Source organism: Triticum urartu, chromosome 1, assembly GCF_003073215.2.
Source record: "Triticum urartu cultivar G1812 chromosome 1, Tu2.1, whole genome shotgun sequence".
Classification (NCBI taxonomy): Eukaryota; Viridiplantae; Streptophyta; class Magnoliopsida; order Poales; family Poaceae; genus Triticum; species Triticum urartu.
Genome location: NC_053022.1, coordinates 511,259,453 through 511,277,401, shown reverse-complemented (window position 1 = coordinate 511,277,401; position 17,949 = coordinate 511,259,453). Strand labels below are relative to the sequence as shown.

Here is a 17,949-nt window from a genome sequence, read left to right as displayed (position 1 = left end):
AAAATTCTTGTCAGCAATCACCAGAACATCGTAATCATCCGGTTACAGCTAACTCATTAACAATATGAATTTCTTTCTCTAACTCATTAACCATAATCAGAAATTCAGCATCACAGTATGCATTGCGGCATTTCATTCATCGACCCGAAATCCAGAATAGGGAGTCCCAAACTTGTGGAGCTTCAGTGGGACTGCAATCATTTCTTGTGCAGGAGAACTAGTACTGGAGCAACTGGCCTGTTAATCATTTCAAACTTGCAGCTCACCCATGTATCAGCAGGCAAGCTTGACGCAAATGATTCAACAATATCGAGTTCATCCCTACAGATAAGAAAGCGAAGAAGATAAATGGATTCAGTCTTAAATGATAGTTGATTGGAGTTTGATATTAAACAACAAGATTCTGATGTCAAGTTACAAGCAAGTCTATAATCAAATATTATTAATTGCCAAATACCTACACTACGAAAATTTCCTTCGTCATGATGAAGGATGGCCGATCCACCTTCTTCTGGCTACATACTTGGCTTCATCAACTACTGCTTTTCCAAATATTTTCTCTCACTCCACTAAGCCTATTCGGGTATCCTCAATCATGTCTGACAGTATCTAATCAGAGGAATCGCCTAATCCATATGGCCTCCCTCGAATTGCAGTCTCTCTTGTCTTTGTTGCAGGACTTTAGTTTGAGCCTGGTAACGACGGACGCTTCCTCAAAAAAGGCGCCCTTCTCCATCAAGCATGCCTACAACCTCCTCATGCACGAGGAGGCCATAGATCCAAACGCTGCCTCAATCTGGCAAAGCAAGGTGCCAAACAAAGTTAAGGTGTTTGGCTGGCTACTATTCAGCAATCGCCTCAACACCAAGCTAAACCTATTCTTCATGACTCTCAAGCTCCTGCCTGAGATGCCAACTGCACACTTATTCCTCCACTGCCCTTTTGCCACATGGATTTGGCAACGCCTAGGTATCGATCTACACCAACAGGATATCAATACTACTTGGGAGGTGCAACCGCCTATACCTCTACCACCAACAGTATGGCATACCGCACTTCTCAACGCCATATGGAAGATTTGGGATGCAAAGAATGTGTGCATCTTCCGCGGCATTGATCAGCTCCACTACTGTCCGGAATTTGCTAAACAACTTTACTCTGTGGTCGCATCGGTTTACTAAGCTGGCTCACAAGGTAGCCACCGACTCTTCCAGGTTATATCTTTGTTCGTCTACTTCTGATGATGTAACTAACTGGCCTTGGCCATCTATTTCCCCGGCGATTCCTCAAAAAAAGAGTCTATAATAGATAGACACACTGGCAATCAGCAATCACTGAAAAAGCTAACAGCTAGCGATCACTTCGACACAATATTAGCAGTTGCCAACTGATATTTACCTTCCACCCAGATGCCCAGTGTAGACAAGGACACTTATGAGTCCCCCTGAGCCAACAATTCTGCTGGCAGCTTGTAGTGCCAGCTCAGTTGTCTCAGGTACTGTGATTATTTTTTTATCTCCTCCTGGAAGGTAGCCCAGATTGAATGCTACAAGCCTAAAAGTACATGTTCAAGATCATAGTTACTTGAACTGCCAATTTCAGGATAATGGAATCATATAATTAAAACCAATGAAGTAGTAAAAGAAATTCATCACCTGACAGTAGAATCTTTCGGAATAATATCCTCCATTCTACTGTGACATATGCAAAACAATTTGACTAGCTCCCTCTGCAACAAGAAAAGTCAGACAGCACATGACACAAAGTGAGGTACCCTGAAACTAATATGGGCCGTCAATTTCTCCCGATCCAATGGTGATCGTGATTTGGTACTCCACCACTAGTCAGACGGAGTACTAACTAAAAAAGTCACGGAGTACCTTGATCCAAGGGGCAAAACTGTAATCATAACAAACCTTTTTTGGATCTTTTTTCTCCCACCGGTAACCTCCGAGTATTCAGCATCTAAACAAGTCATTCGTTTTTACCAAACCCCATTTTATTCATGGCGGCCGGAGCTTGGATTGCCGGCCACCACCACGGCACCACCACCCTGGGGTTGGAGCGACTTGCATGCTGTCCCAAGGCAGCTTCTGCATGTCCGTAGTGGGCGAGGAGCCGGGGATGAACCTGAAAAAGATCGACGCCGTTCAGGTCCCCATGGCTGATCGTTTCCTGGGAGAAATTTAAGTTGGATGTATGAACGAATTAGTAGAAAAATGTCTCGCCTGCTATTTCATCACAGCCATACTCGGATTGCCGCCCACCACCACGGCACCACCACCCTGGGGTTGGAGCGACTTGCATGCTGTCCCAAGGCAGCTTCTGCATGTCCGTAGTGGGCGAGGAGCCGGGGATGAACCTGAAAAAGATCGACGCCGTTCAGGTCCCCATGGCTGATCGTTTCCTGGGAGAAATTTAAGTTGGATGTATGAACGAATTAGTAGAAAAATGTCTCGCCTGCTATTTCATCACAGCCATACTCGTTCTACAAATTATTCTATCTAGTTCATCTACACATGAATTAACAACTTCAGTAGTATTCGGGAGCAATCAATTGAGGACGAATCTGCTGCCCCTGGTTTCATCTGTACTCCTAGTTTTCCTGATCCAGACGTCAGCACATGAGAAATCAATCTCAAGCAAGCGTCACGAAGACAAATCAATCAGCACGCCCAGGGCAACACGATATGCCATACGAGCCACGGAGTTGAGCGATCGGTGCTGGAGGGCAGAGCAGCGTGCGGCGGAGAAGTGTATCCGGCTGAAGGCGGCACCGCCACTCTTCCAGGATTTTCTTCTTCTGGTAGCTGAATGATCGGGACGGTAGCCACCAGAGGATGAAAAAAAAACAAATTACCCTTGAAGAAATGACTAAACAGCCCTTGACCATGGACGGCCAGATATGCTTAGTACTCCGGTGTATGGTTTTGGAGTACCAGGGTAGCTCCACATGACAATGCAGAAGTGATATCGGTGATCTTATGTGAGTATTTCTACAACATAATAATCGTTCCCAAAGGAAACTAATAAGAGAAACCACATATGGTAATCCCCACTCAAACCAGCAACAATTTGTACCGTTTTCTGCAGTTGCATACCTCATGGCTGTCGACGGCCATTTTCAGAAAAGAGGAAGTGCTATCTATCGCGGACTCTTGGATGTCCAGTCCATAGACACGCCCTCGCCCGCTTTCATCAGCCACCATCTTGAGCAGAGCGAGCGTATCGTTGCCATTCCCGCAGGTGGCATCAACCACTGCATCTCCTTTCCCAACGATACTTCTCCACACCCTACTCAGACAAGAACGCTAGAATTAGTAACCTCAAGACCGCCCAAAAAATAGCTTAAAACACATCTTGCTTGAACGAATTCTGCAAAGGAATCCACATGATTTTTTAACTTCCAAGGGCTGTAAACTGGGACATACGTACATAGCACTAACACATCATTTGAGAATGCTGCCCTGCTAGAAGGTGATTCAGGCGTTTAAGGCCAACTCCACCGCGCGACCCTATCCTGTCCGCCCCCGTCCGTTTAGGATAAAAGGGACAAACGAGACGGCCCAGCGCGCGGGCGCAAACGGACTTTTGTCCGCTTTGTGTCCGCTTTCGACCCATCCCCGGCCCAAAGTTGCACCGGTTTTGGGGTGAAACGGACAGCGCGCGGACGGGCGGGACGCGCGCGCTTGTCCTCCCCTGGCCTCGCCTGTCGGTGGGAGAAACCAACCCCCCCGGCCATTTGGCGCATTTCCCCCAAACCCTCCCACGTCCCTCCAGCCCCCCCGTGGCCTCCCGGCGGTGGCTTTCCTTGGCGGTTTTCAGGTTCAACTCTTTGGCGGGCGGGTCGACGACCAGGTCCGCCCCCCGCGGAACTGGCGGGCGTCGGCCCATTGGTTTTTCTCCGCCCTCTCTCCCGTCCATGGCCGATGCCCCACCGAGTTCCGGCGGCCTGGCCGTCGACCCGCCCGCAAAGGTGAAGAAGAAGGCGCCAAGGAAGCCACGGTCGGAGTGCACGCCGGAGGAGATCGCCAAGTTGGACGCGGAATCGCGAAGAGGAGGGAACGGAGAGCGGTCGTCAAGGTCAATGCCGGCGGCCAAGTTCGCCGCCAGCGCGAGGAGCTGGAGGCGCGCGGCGCAAGGCCTCTGCCGACGAGAAGGAGGACCTCGTCAACAAAGCGCACGCCCCATCCTCATGCTTGGCAGGGCCGTCCGGCCGGGTTCCCTGCAGCGGCCGTCGGCCCGGCGAGCACAGGCTCGTCGGTCGCCCGCTACGCACTTGCCAGTCGCCGACGTCGCGCGCCGCGCCCATGTCGCCCGGCTTTCCTCCGCCCAAGGCACGACGGCCAGACCCGTTTCTCGGCGTCGCCGGACGTGGGCTTGTTCGCGCCGTCACACACGCCCCGCGGCCGTCATCGACCTCAACGTCACGCCTGGGTCCAGCAGCGGCGGGCGGCCGTCCGTCGAGATGCAAAGAAAGCAGGCGGCGTGCACCGTTCACGGGCACCATGCCGGCCCCGCGTGTTGTTTGACGGAATGCCAACCTCAACGCCGACGGTCGACGACCCCTTCTACAACCAGTACATGGAGGACGTGATCTTCCAGGGTGGGCATGGCCGTGCCTACGACCCCGAGGAGACCCAAAGTCAGGATGGCCGCGCCCAGTACGTGCCCGATGAGAGGCCGACGACCGTGCTGACTACGACCATGGTGATTCGTGGCATGAAGACGATGACATCTATGTCGAAGGTGAAGATGAAGATGAAGCCAATGATGTTGATATTAGTGGCGCTCCATTGTTCATAGACGAGCTCACCCAAAGAGCGGAAGCACAAAAGAAGCGGAAGAGCATTCGCACCGGTTCATATACACAAGATGAGGACAAGTTGATTTGCCAATGTTGGATGGAGATTAGCCAAGATCCAAGGACCGGCGCGCAACAAAAGGGCATTGTTTTTTGGACGAGAGTCCACAAAACATTCCATGAAAGGAAGATGTTTGAGCCCTACCAAATTACAAGCAACCGTGGCATCGGTTCGATAAAAAGATGGTTGTTCATCCAACAAGAGTGCAACAAGTATTGTGCCGCATTTGAGAGCGTTGAAGCACGGCCCGTGAGTGGTCTCGGCGTTGGGGACATGGTATGCTCTTCTCTTTCTAGCCCTTTCCTTGCTACGGCCATGATACTTCGGCCGTGTATATGTTTGCATGTTCACTTGTTGTTGATCATGTGGTGTAGGCATTTCAATCTTTGGAGGCATTCAAGGCCCGGCACAATGACAAGCCATTCACTCTTACGCATTGTTGGACGCTCATCAACAATTGCCCTAAGTTCAAGGATCAATACCGTGAACTTCAAAGGAAGAGAGGCAAGAAAACGGCCAAGTTCGCCGGAGGTGGGGATGGCGAGGCGTTGAAGAGGCCGAGGGGCAAGACCAACTCCAAGGTGGACGACATACGTGACGCCTCAACCATGGCCTTGCATGAGACTTTGCATGGCATGATGTCACATAAGGATGTGAGGGACGAAGAAGAAGCGGCAAAGCAAGGACGAGCAAATGAAGCAATACCTAGACCTCCAAAGACAGAAGCTTGAGATGGAGGAGGCGGCCAAGAAGAGGAAGATAGACATGGAGGAGGCGGCCCGGCAAAGGCAGCTCGACATGGAAGAGGCCGCCCGGCAAAGGCAGCTCGACATCGAGGCCGACAACGTCAAGGCCAGGCAGAGGCAGCTCGACATCGAGGCCACCAATGCCGCCACCAAAGCGAAGGAGGTGGCCCTTGCGATCATGAGCGTGGACTTGTCGAAGATGAGCGACAAGACGAGGGCCTGGTTCGAGGCCAAGCAGAAGGAGATGCTCGACGCCGAAGGCCTGAACTAGGTCGTCCGATCGGCGTGGCCGTTCTTTTTGGAGGCAGGCATGGGTGCCGCCCGCCCGCTGGGCCGCTGGCAGTGTGCCGGCGAAAAAACATTCACTTTGGAGGCTGGCTGTGTTGCCGGCCACTGGCTGTGTTGCCGGCGAGGACAACTATTCATTTTGGAGGCTGGCTGTGTTGCCGGCCGCTGGCTGTGTTGCCGGCGATGGTCGTGTAGGGCGCTGGCTTTGTTGCCGGCGTGATGAACTGAGGTCGTGAACTGGGGCTTGACATTTGAAACGTCCTTTTTTTAAATAGACGCGGACAGGATGGGGCAAAAGGATGCGTCGGCGCGGTGGGCGCACGGCCACCGCATCCCAGGACAGGCCCGGACACGACCCCAAATCCCTACCCAAAGGGACAAAAACAGGACAAAACGGACGTCCGTTTAGGGTCGCGCGGTGGAGTTTGTTGGAAATATGCCCTAGAGGCAATAATAAATTGATTATTATTATATTTCCTTGTTCTTGATAATCGTTTATTATCCATGCTAGAATTGTATTGATAGGAAACTCAGATACATGTGTGGATACATAGACAACACCATGTCCCTAGTAAGCCTCTAGTTGACTAGCTCGTTGATCAATAGATGGTTACGGTTTCCTGACCATGGACATTGGATGTCGTTGATAACGGGATCACATCATTAGGAGAATGATGTGATGGACAAGACCCAATCCTAAGCCTAGCACAAGATCATGTAGTTCGTATGCTAAAGCTTTTCTAATGTCAAGTATCATTTCCTTAGACCATGAGATTGTGCAACTCCCGGATACCGTAGGAGTGCTTTGGGTGTACCAAACGTCACAACGTAACTGGGTGACTATAAAGGTGCACTACGGGTATCTCCGAAAGTGTCTGTTGGGTTGGCACGAATCGAGACTGGGATTTGTCACTCCGTGTAAGCGGAGAGGTATCTCTGGGCCCACTCGGTAGGACATCATCATAATGTGCACAATGTGATCAAGGAGTTGATCACGGGATGATGTGTTACAGAACGAGTAAAGAGACTTGCCGGTAACGAGATTGAACAAGGTATCGGGATACCGACGATCGAATCTCGGGCAAGTATCGTATCGATAGACAAAGGGAATTGTATACGGGATTGATTAAGTCCTTGACATCATGGTTCATTCGATGAGATCATCGTGGAACATGTGGGAGCCAACATGGGTATCCAGATCCCGCTGTTGGTTATTGACCGGAGAACGTCTCAGTCATGTCTGCATGTCTCCCGAACCCGTAGGGTCTACACACTTAAGGTTCGATGACGCTAGGGTTATAAAGGAAGTTTGTATGTGGTTACCGAATGTTGTTCGGAGTCCCGGATGAGATCCCGGACGTCACGAGGAGTTCCGGAATGGTCCGGAGGTAAAGATTTATATATGGGAAGTCCTGTTTTGGTCACCGAAAGAGTTTCGGGGTTTATCGGTAATGTACCGGGACCACCGGGAGGGTCCCGGGGGTCCACCAAGTGGGGCCACCTGCCCCGGGGGGGCCACATGGGCTGTAGGGAGTGTTCCTTGGCCTACATGGGCCAAGGGCACCAGCCCCACTAAGGCCCATGCGCCTAGAAGGGGAGAGGGGGCAAACCCTAAGGGCAGATGGGCCCTAAGGCCCATATACCCTGCGCCTCCCTCTCCTCCCCCTTGTGGCCGCCACCCCTTGGCCATCTAGGGCTGCCGCCCCCCCTAGGGGTGGGAACCCTAGAGGGGGCGCAGCCTCCTCCCCTTCCCCTATATATATGAGGCCTAAGGGGCTGCCCACAACGCACGCGATTCGATCTCTCGTTGGTGCAGCCCTGCATCTCTCTCTCCCTCCTCTTCTGTGGTGCTTGGCGAAGCCCTGCAGGATTGCCACGCTCCTCCATCACCACCACGCCGTTGTGCTGCTACTGGATGGAGTCTTCCTCAACCTCTCCCTCTCTCCTTGCTGGATCAAGGCATGGGAGACGTCACCGGGCTGCACGTGTGTTGAACGCGGAGGTGCCGTGCGTTCGGCACTTGGTCATCGGTGATTTGAATCACGACGAGTACGACTCCATCAACCCCGTTCACTTGAACGCTTCCGCTTAGCGATCTACAAGGGTATGTAGATGCACTCTCCTTCCCCTCGTTGCTAGTCTCTCCATAGATAGATCTTGGTGATACGTAGGAAAATTTTGAATTTCTGCTACGTTATCCAACAGTGGCATCATGAGCTAGGTCTATTGCGTAGATTCCATGCACGAGTAGAACACAAAGTAGTTGTGGGCGTTGATTTTGTTCAATATGCTTGCCGTTACTAGTCTTATCTTGATTCGGCGGCATCGTGGGATGAAGCGGCCCGGACCGACCTTACACGTACTCTTACGTGAGACAGGTTCCACCGACTGACATGCACTAGTTGCATAAGGTGGCTAGCGGGTGTCTGTCTCTCCTACTTTAGTCGGATCGGATTCGATGAAAAGGGTCCTTATGAAGGGTAAATAGCAATTGGCATATCACGTTGTGGTTTTTCGTAGGTAAGAAACGTTCTTGCTAGAAACCCATAGCAGCCACGTAAAACATGCAAACAACAATTAGAGGACGTCTAACTTGTTTTTGCAGGGTATGCTATGTGATGTGATATGGCCAAAAGGATGTGATGAATGATATATGTGATGTATGAGATTGATCATGTTCTTGTAATAGGAATCACAACTTGCATGTCGATGAGTATGACAACCGGCAGGAGCCATAGGAGTTGTCTTAATTTATTTATGACCTGCGTGTCAACATAAACGTCATGTAATTACTTTACTTTATTGCTAACCGTTAGCTGTAGTAGTAGAAGTAATAGATGACGTGACAACTTCATGGAGACACGATGATGGAGATCATGATGATGGAGATCATGGTGTCATGCCGGTGACGATGATGATCATGGAGCCCCAAGATGGAGATCAAAGGAGCTGTATGATATTGGCCATATCATGTCACTATTATTTGATTGCATATGATGTTTATCATGTTTATACATCTTATTTGCTTAGAATGACGGTAGTAAATAAGATGATCCCTCATTAAAATTTCAAGAAGTGTTCTCCCCTAACTGTGCACCGTTGCTACAGTTCGTCGTTTCGAAGCACCACGTGATGATCGGGTGTGATGGATCCTTACGTTCACATACAACGGGTGTTGACGAGCCTAGCATGTACATACATGGCCTCGGAACACAGCAAAACACTTAGGGTTAACTTGACGGGCCTAGCATGTACAGACATGGCCTCGGAACACAGAAGACCGAAAGGTCGAGCATGAGTCGTATAGAAGATACGATCAACATGAAGATGTTCACCGACGTTGGCTAGTCCGTCTCACGTGATGATCGGACATGGCCTAGTTGACTCGGATCATGTAATCACTTAGATGACTAGAGGGATGTCTATCTAAGTGAGAGTTCAGAAGATGAACTTAATTATCCTGAACATAGTCAAAAGGATTTTGCAAATTATGTCGTAGCTCACGCTATAGTTCTACTATTTAGATATGTTCCTAGAGAAAAATTAGTTGAAAGTTGATAGTAGTAGTTATGCGGACTAGGTCTGTAAATTGAGGATTGTCCGCATTGCTTCTTAGAAGGCTTACGTCCTTAATGCACCGCTCAGTGTGCTGAACCTCGAACGTCGTCTGTGGATGTTGCGAACATCTGACATACACATTTTGATAACTACGTGATAGTTCAGTTAAACGGTTTAGAATTGAGGCACCGAAGACGGTTTTTGAAACGTCGCGAAACATATGAGATGTTTTGAGGGCTGAAATTGGGATTTCAGGCTCGTGCCCACGTCAAGAGGTATAAGACCTCCGACGTTTTTTCTTAGCCTACAAACTAGGGAGAAAAGCTCAATTGTTGAGCTTGTGCTCAGATTGTCTGAGTACAACAATCATTTGAATCGAGTGGGAGTTGATCTTCCAGATGAGATAGTGATGTTTCTCCGAAGTCATTACCACCAAGCTACTAGAGCTTCGTGTTGAACTATAATATATCAGGGATATATATGATGATCCTTGAGATATTCGCGATGTTTGACACCGCGAAAGTAGAGATCAAGAAGGAGCATCAATTGTTGATGGTTCGTGAAACCACTAGTTTCAAGAAGGGCAAGGGAACAAAGGGATACTTCATGAAACGGCAAATCAGCTGCTGCTCTAGTGAAGAAACCCAAAGTTGAACCCAAACCCGAGACTAAGTGCTTGTGTAATAAGGGGAATAGCCACTGGAGCAGAATTACCCTAGATACTTGGTAGATGAGAAGGCTGGCAAAGTCGATAGAAGTATATTGGATATACATTGTGTTGATGTGTACTTTACTAGTACTCCTAGTAGCACTAGGGTATTAGATACCGGTTCGGTTGCTAAGTGTTAGTAACTCGAAATAAAAGCTACGAAATAAACGGAGACTTGCTAAAGGTGAGCTGACGATATGTGTTGGAAGTGTTTCCAATGTTGATATGATCAAGCATCGCACGCTCCCTCTACCATCGAGATTGGTGTTTGCGTTGAGCATAGACATGATTGGATTATGTCTATCGCAATACGGGTATTCATTTAATGAGAATAATGGTTACTCTGTTTATTTGAATAATACCTTCAATGGTCTTACACCTAAAATGAATGGTTTATTGAATCTCGATCGTAGTGATACACATGTTCATGCCAAAAGATAGTAATGATAGTACCACCTACTTGTGGCACTGCCACTTAAGTCATATCGGTATAAAACGCATGAAGAAGCTCCATGTAGATGGATCTTTGGACTCACTCATTTTTGAAAAGTTTGAGACATGCGAACCATGTCTATTGGTGTGTATGCATGAAGAAACTCCATGCAAATGGACCGTTTGGACTCACTTGTTTTTGAATCACTTGAGGCATGCAAATCATACCACATGGGCAAGATGACTGAAAGCCTCGGTTTCAGTAAAATGGAACTAGAAAGCAAATTGTTGGAAGTAATACATTTTGATGTGTGCAGTCCAATGAGTGCTGAGGCATGTAGTGGATATCGTTATGTTCTTACTTCACAGATGACTTGAGTAGATGTTGAGTATATTTACTTGATGAATCACGAGTCTGAATTATTGAAAGGTTCAAGTAATTTCAGGGTGAAGTTGAAAGATCGTCGTGACAAGAGGATAAAATATCTATGATATGATCATAGAGATGAATATCTGAATTACGAGTTTGGCACAGAATTGAGACATTGTGGAAATTGTTTCAAAAAACTAATACAGCCTGGAACACCATAGTGTGATGGTGTGTCCGAACATCATAACTGCACCCTATTGGATATGATGCATACCATGATGTCTCTTATCGAATTACCACAATAGTTTATGGGTTAGGCATTGGAGACAACCACATTCACTTTAAATAGGGCACCACGTAATTCCGATGAGATGACACCGTATGAACTATGGTTTAGAGAAACCTAAGCTGTCATTTCTTAAAAGTTTGGGGCTGCAACACTTATGTGAAAAAGTTTCAGACTGATAAGCTCGAACCCAAAGCGGATAAATGCATCTTCATAGGACACCCAAAACAGTTGGGTATACCTCCTGTCTCAGATCCGAAAGCAATAAGGGATTGTTTCTAGAATCGGGTCCTTTCTCGAGGAAAAGTTTCTCTCGAAAGAATTGAGTGGGAGGATGGTGGAGACTTGATGAGGTTATTGAACCGTCTCTTCAACTAGTGTGTGGCAGGGCACAGGAAGTTGTTCCTGTGGCACCTACACCAATTGAAGTGGAAGCTTATGATAGTGATCATGAAACTTCAGATCAAGTCACTACCAAACCTCATAGGATGACAAGGATGCGTTCTACTTCAGAGTGGTACGTAATCCTGTCTTGGAAGTCATGTTGCTAGACAACAATGAACCTACGAGCTATGGAGAAGCAATGGTGGGCCTGGATTCCGATAAATGGCTCGAGGCCATAAAATCCGAGAGAGGATCCATGTATGGAAACAAAGTGTAGACTTTGGCAGAACAGCTCGATGGTCGTAAGGCTGTTGAGTACAGATGGATTTTAAAAGGAAAACGGACAATGATGGTAAATGTCACCATTAAGAAAGCTCGACTTGTCGCTAAGATGTTTTCTGACAAGTTCAAGGAGTTGACTACGGTGAGATTTTCTCACTCGTAGCGATGCTAAGAGTCTGTTGGAATTATATTAGCAGTCACTGCATTATTTATGAAATCTTGCAGATAGGATGTCAAAACATTGTTTCCTCGACGATTTTTGAGGAAAGGTTGTATGTGATACAACCGGAAGGTTTTGTCAATCCTGAAAGATGCTAATAAGTATGCAAAGCTCCAGCAATCCTTCTGAGGACTGGAGTAAGCATCTCGGAGTTGGAATGTACGCTTTGATGAGATGATCAAAGATTTTGGGTTTATATAAAGTTTATGAGAAACTTGTATTTCCAAAGAAGTGAGTGGGAGCACTATAGAATTTCTGATGAGTATATGTTGTTGACACATTGTTGATCAGAAATGATGTAGAATTTCTGGAAAGCATATAGGGTTATTGGGAAAGTGTTTTTCAATGGAAAGCCTGGATTAAGCTACTTGAACATTGAGCATCAAGATCTATAAGGATAGATCAAAACGCATAATGGTACTTTCAAATGAGCACATACCTTGACATGATCTTGAAGGTGTTCAAGATGGATCAGTCAAAGGAGTTCTTGCCTGAGTTATAAGGTATGAAGTTAAGACTTAAAGCTCGACCACGGCAGAATAGAGGGAAAAGACGAAGGTCGTCCCCTATGCTTAAGACGTAGGCTCTACAGTATGCTATGTTGTGTACCGCACCTGAAGTGTGCCTTGCCATGAGTCAGTCAAGGGGTACAAGAGTGATCCATGAATGGATCACAGGACAGCGGTCAAAGTTATCCTTAGTAACTAGTGGACTAAGGAAGTTTCTCGGTTATGGAGGTGGTAAAAAGAGTTTGTCGTAAAGGGTTACGTTGATGCAAGCTTAACACCTATCCGGATAGCTCTGAGTAGAGATACCGGATGCATATAATGGAGCAACAATTTAGAATAGCTCCAAGTAGAACAGTTATTTGGAATAGCTCCAAATAGAGCGTGGTAGCTACATCTAGGAGATGACATAGAGATTTGTAAAGCACACACGGATCTGAAAGGTTCGGACCCGTTGACTAAAACCTCTCTCACAAGCAACATGATCAAACCTAGAACTCATTGAGTGTTAATCACATAGTGATGTGAACTAGACTACTGACTCTAGTAAACTCTTGGGTGTTAGTCACATGGCGATGTGACCTGTGAGTGTTAATCACATGGCGATGTGAACTAGATTATTGACTCTAGTGCAAGTGGGAGACTGTTGGAAATATGCCCTAGAGGCAATAATAAATTGATTATTATTATATTTCCTTGTTCTTGATAATCGTTTATTATCCATGCTAGAATTGTATTGATAGGAAACTCAGATACATGTGTGGATACATAGACAACACCATGTCCCTAGTAAGCCTCTAGTTGACTAGCTCGTTGATCAATAGATGGTTACGGTTTCCTGACCATGGACATTGGATGTCGTTGATAACGGGATCACATCATTAGGAGAATGATGTGATGGACAAGACCCAATCCTAAGCCTAGCACAAGATCATGTAGTTCGTATGCTAAAGCTTTTCTAATGTCAAGTATCATTTCCTTAGACCATGAGATTGTGCAACTCCCGGATACCGTAGGAGTGCTTTGGGTGTACCAAACGTCACAACGTAACTGGGTGACTATAAAGGTGCACTACGGGTATCTCCGAAAGTGTCTGTTGGGTTGGCACGAATCGAGACTGGGATTTGTCACTCCGTGTAAGCGGAGAGGTATCTCTGGGCCCACTCGGTAGGACATCATCATAATGTGCACAATGTGATCAAGGAGTTGATCACGGGATGATGTGTTACAGAACGAGTAAAGAGACTTGCCGGTAACGAGATTGAACAAGGTATGGGATACCGACGATCGAATCTCGAGCAAACATACTGATAGACAAAGGGAATTGTATACGGGATTGATTAAGTCCTTGACATCGTGGTTCATCCGATGAGATCATCGTGGAACATGTGGGAGCCATCATGGGTATCCAGATCCCGCTGTTGGTTATTGACCGGAGAACGTCTCGGTCATGTCTGCATGTCTCCCGAACCCGTAGGGTCTACACACTTAAGGTTCGGTGACGCTAGGGTTGTAGAGATATTAGTATGCGGTAACCCGAATGTTGTTCGGAGTCCCGGATGAGATCCCGAACGTCACGAGGAGTTCCGGAATGGTCCGGAGGTAAAGAATTATATATAGGGAAGTCCTGTTTTGGTCACCGAAAGAGTTTCGGGGTTTATCGGTAATGTACCGGGACCACCGGGAGGGTCCCGGGGGTCCACCAAGTGGGGCCACCTGCCCCGGGGGGGCCACATGGGCTGTAGGGAGTGTTCCTTGGCCTACATGGGCCAAGGGCACCAGCCCCACTAAGGCCCATGCGCCTAGAAGGGGAGAGGGGGCAAACCCTAAGGGCAGATGGGCCCTAAGGCCCATATACCCTGCGCCTCCCTCTCCTCCCCCTTGTGGCCGCCACCCCTTGGCCATCTAGGGCTGCCGCCCCCCCTAGGGGTGGGAACCCTAGAGGGGGCGCAGCCTCCTCCCCTTCCCCTATATATATGAGGCCTAAGGGGCTGCCCACAACGCACGCGATTCGATCTCTCGTTGGTGCAGCCCTGCATCTCTCTCTCCCTCCTCTTCTGTGGTGCTTGGCGAAGCCCTGCAGGATTGCCACGCTCCTCCATCACCACCACGCCGTTGTGCTGCTGCTGGATGGAGTCTTCCTCAACCTCTCCCTCTCTCCTTGCTGGACCAAGGCATGGGAGACGTCACCGGGCTGCACGTGTGTTGAACGCGGAGGTGCCGTGCGTTCGACACTTGGTCATCGGTGATTTGAATCACGACGAGTACGACTCCATCAACCCCGTTCACTTGAACGCTTCCGCTTAGCGATCTACAAGGGTATGTAGATGCACTCTCCTTCCCCTCGTTGCTAGTCTCTCCATAGATAGATCTTGGTGATACGTAGGAAAATTTTGAATTTCTGCTACGTTATCCAACAGAGTTGGCCTAATTTCAGCAATGGAGCGGAAGCAGGGTTAAGTTAGGCGGGGAGTAGCGAGTACCTACGCGTGGGCTACCTCGGTGGCCTTGCGCTTGCCGGCGACGAAGCCCGCCACCGCCTCCTCCACCCCTGCAAACCAATCTCGGTCACGACATCGCACGGCGGGCACGCGTCATTTAAGGGGAAAATAAATAGATAATACGAACCTGCGACGACGAGCGGGTTCGCGAGCTGCGCGGCGGAGAGGGAGAGGTGCCGCCGCTTGGGCAGAGGGGACGGCTGAATCTGGGGATTCGTTGGAGAGGGGATGGAGTTTGGGAGCGGCGGAGGAGTAGGGAGAAAGGAGGGCACAGCAGTGATGGCGAAGGCATGGCTGCTACGCTGGCGGCGGCTGAACCCCGGTGTAGGGGGAGAAAAAAGATAGACCAGGTTCAGATTTGCTCGATTCACACCTGATGATTCAGGTGGAGATGCGACGACCCAAGTTGTCGCTGAGCGTTTCATCATCAGATGGCCATTTTTTTATGGTGGGGCGAGAGAGGCTCGAACTCTCGAGTTCAGGATCGCAAGCTTAGAGCATCTCCCAACAGCCGTGCAACGCGTCGCGTGCTAAAAGTTGCGATACAGCGCCGGGTTAGCCAGCTTTTACGCGCAGCGATGCGCTGGCTCCAGCGGCCGCCGCAAATTAAAGCGCGCTCGCGCCGCTTCAGCAGGCGCGCTATATTTCAGTTTTTTCTACTACATATTTGGTTTCGTAGATAGTTCTTCTACTACATATTTAGTTTCGTAGATAGTTCCGAGACGGAGCCGCATGCCGTCGCCCGACCGAATCTCGGCGGAGTAGGTGTCGGACGGAAGCACGCGGACGCCGCGGTAGCCCGTACCTCCCCGGCGCCGAGGCGGCATCGTGGCGCAGTGGTGGCGTGTCGGCGGCAGAGCGCGGCAAGGGGCGATGGAGAGACGGAGAGAGCGGCAAAGGGCGATGGAGAGAGCGGCGGAGGCGCTTCAATTTATAGGCGCGCTGGATGCGGCGCGCCAAATGTAGCGCGCGAGCGGCCGCCTTTTTCCGCGCGTGCAATCGTTTCCCGCGCGCGGTAGTTTCGCGCCACCGCTAGAGCGCGCGTAAACGTCTCACGCGCTATAAAGCCAATTTACCGCGCGCGCGCGACTGTTGGAGATGCTCTTAGCTATCGCTAGCCAATTGAGTCACCATCCCTTTGTGTTTTAGATGGGAAACAAACATCATTGTTAAATAAGAGCATTATCAACCCACGTTTCGGACCGTTGCCACGCCCATTCCTGACTACACGAATCCCTCTCCTGCTACCGTGCGGTTTTCCGCCCTAAAAGATCAGCGCCGCTCTAAAGCACTAGTGTCGCATTCGTGCTGGCTTAGAGTGGCACGACCTCTCACCGTGCGTCGCCGAGAGCGCCGCACTCACCGCTTCCCGGTGCATGCGGGTGCCCCGCATTCAAACGACAACCTGCTTGTCCGCCTGCCTACATTAAGCATGTGTGCGGTTGCCGAGGAACGGCGAGCCACCTGTCCGTATACCACCCATCATTAGTCAAGTCATCGCCATCCCCTTGCTATATAAACCGTAGGCCCGACCATAGCCGCTCCCTTCCTCCTCTCTACAGTCTGCACCACGCCTATCATGACCTCCTCGAGCTCCAAAGCCATCTGTGACGACCTCTCATCTAAGCAGAAAAAGGAGATTCCTGCCATTGCAGCCGGCTGGTAGATGGAGGCCAGCGCTGCAGATGTCCCAATGGAGGATGCAGCCGAGGACAAACGGGCGCTACCCTCCTCGCAGGTGCATATGCCAGCATCACCATGGGCGAGGCATGTACCCACTACATAGACATGGTGCAGGAGGAGCCGGAGACCGCGTTCCGGCAGGTGAGGTCGACCAGACCACATTTCAATCATGGAGCAAACATCAGTGTGAACAATATAAAGAGTATTTTCTGCACGGTGTTAAGAGAGTGTACAAAATGCAACCCTATGTTGTTCGCCGGCAAAACAATGTGCATAGGATTTCAAAGTTGTATCTTTCAACTCAGGGAGGTACTCGATGCGAGCAAGGGCATGCATGCCCTTCTCACTCATATGCTCAAGCCTCTTGTGCCACAAGTCAACTGCAGTGTCTTTCTCAGCAATGTTCAACACTTCATTGCATATCTTGGTTTTAGTCACAAAGAAAGCCTTTCATGTTTTCTCGAGGCACAATCAAAAAGCCAGCAGGTTCACTGTGGCTAGGCTCTACTTGCTTGTTGGGTTGGATTTGAATGGATGTAAGTGCATTCTACTCGATTTAACCCCCTCCCCCCACCCCCGTTAGTAAAAATCCTATGCAATCTCATTCAAACCGCTCAAATCCGTAGTGGATATGCTATGTTTGGTCCCAAATCAGAGCCTAGAAGTTGATTTGATGCCTAAATCGAGTTCATGAATGATATAATCGATGCGTAAATTGAATGCGACCATGGTAATCGATGCGTAAATCAATGCCATCAGGGACAGAGGGCTTACCGCCATTGACAAATGCCCGCCTGAGCAATGATGAAGCCGATGCTCGTTGTCTAGATCTTTGCTCCGCTGCTCCTTGTTCAAATCTTGCGCTCGCCGGCGCCAATGTGAGAGAGAAGAGCATGAAGAGTTTGCCGTGAGGGGATTTGTGGTGCCGCCTCGGGAAACAACCCGACGTCTCTCGCATGTTCCCGCATGTGCAGCCGCCTCCACTCACGTGTCTCGAGTTGTGTCGCCCGGGCCTGGCTCTGGAAAAATGATCGATTCGATCATTCCTCCAGATTCAGGCTGAGATATGTTTTAAGATTCGTGCGGGCCAAGAGGTTGTTGTAACTCAGGTAACCAAAC

General features: G+C 49.1%; 1 pseudogene; it reads right to left on the bottom strand.

Annotated features, from left to right (window-relative positions):
• Window positions 1–72: 72 nt before the first annotated feature.
• Window positions 73–15,439, bottom strand: LOC125523940 (annotated as a pseudogene).
• Window positions 15,440–17,949: the final 2,510 nt, after the last annotated feature.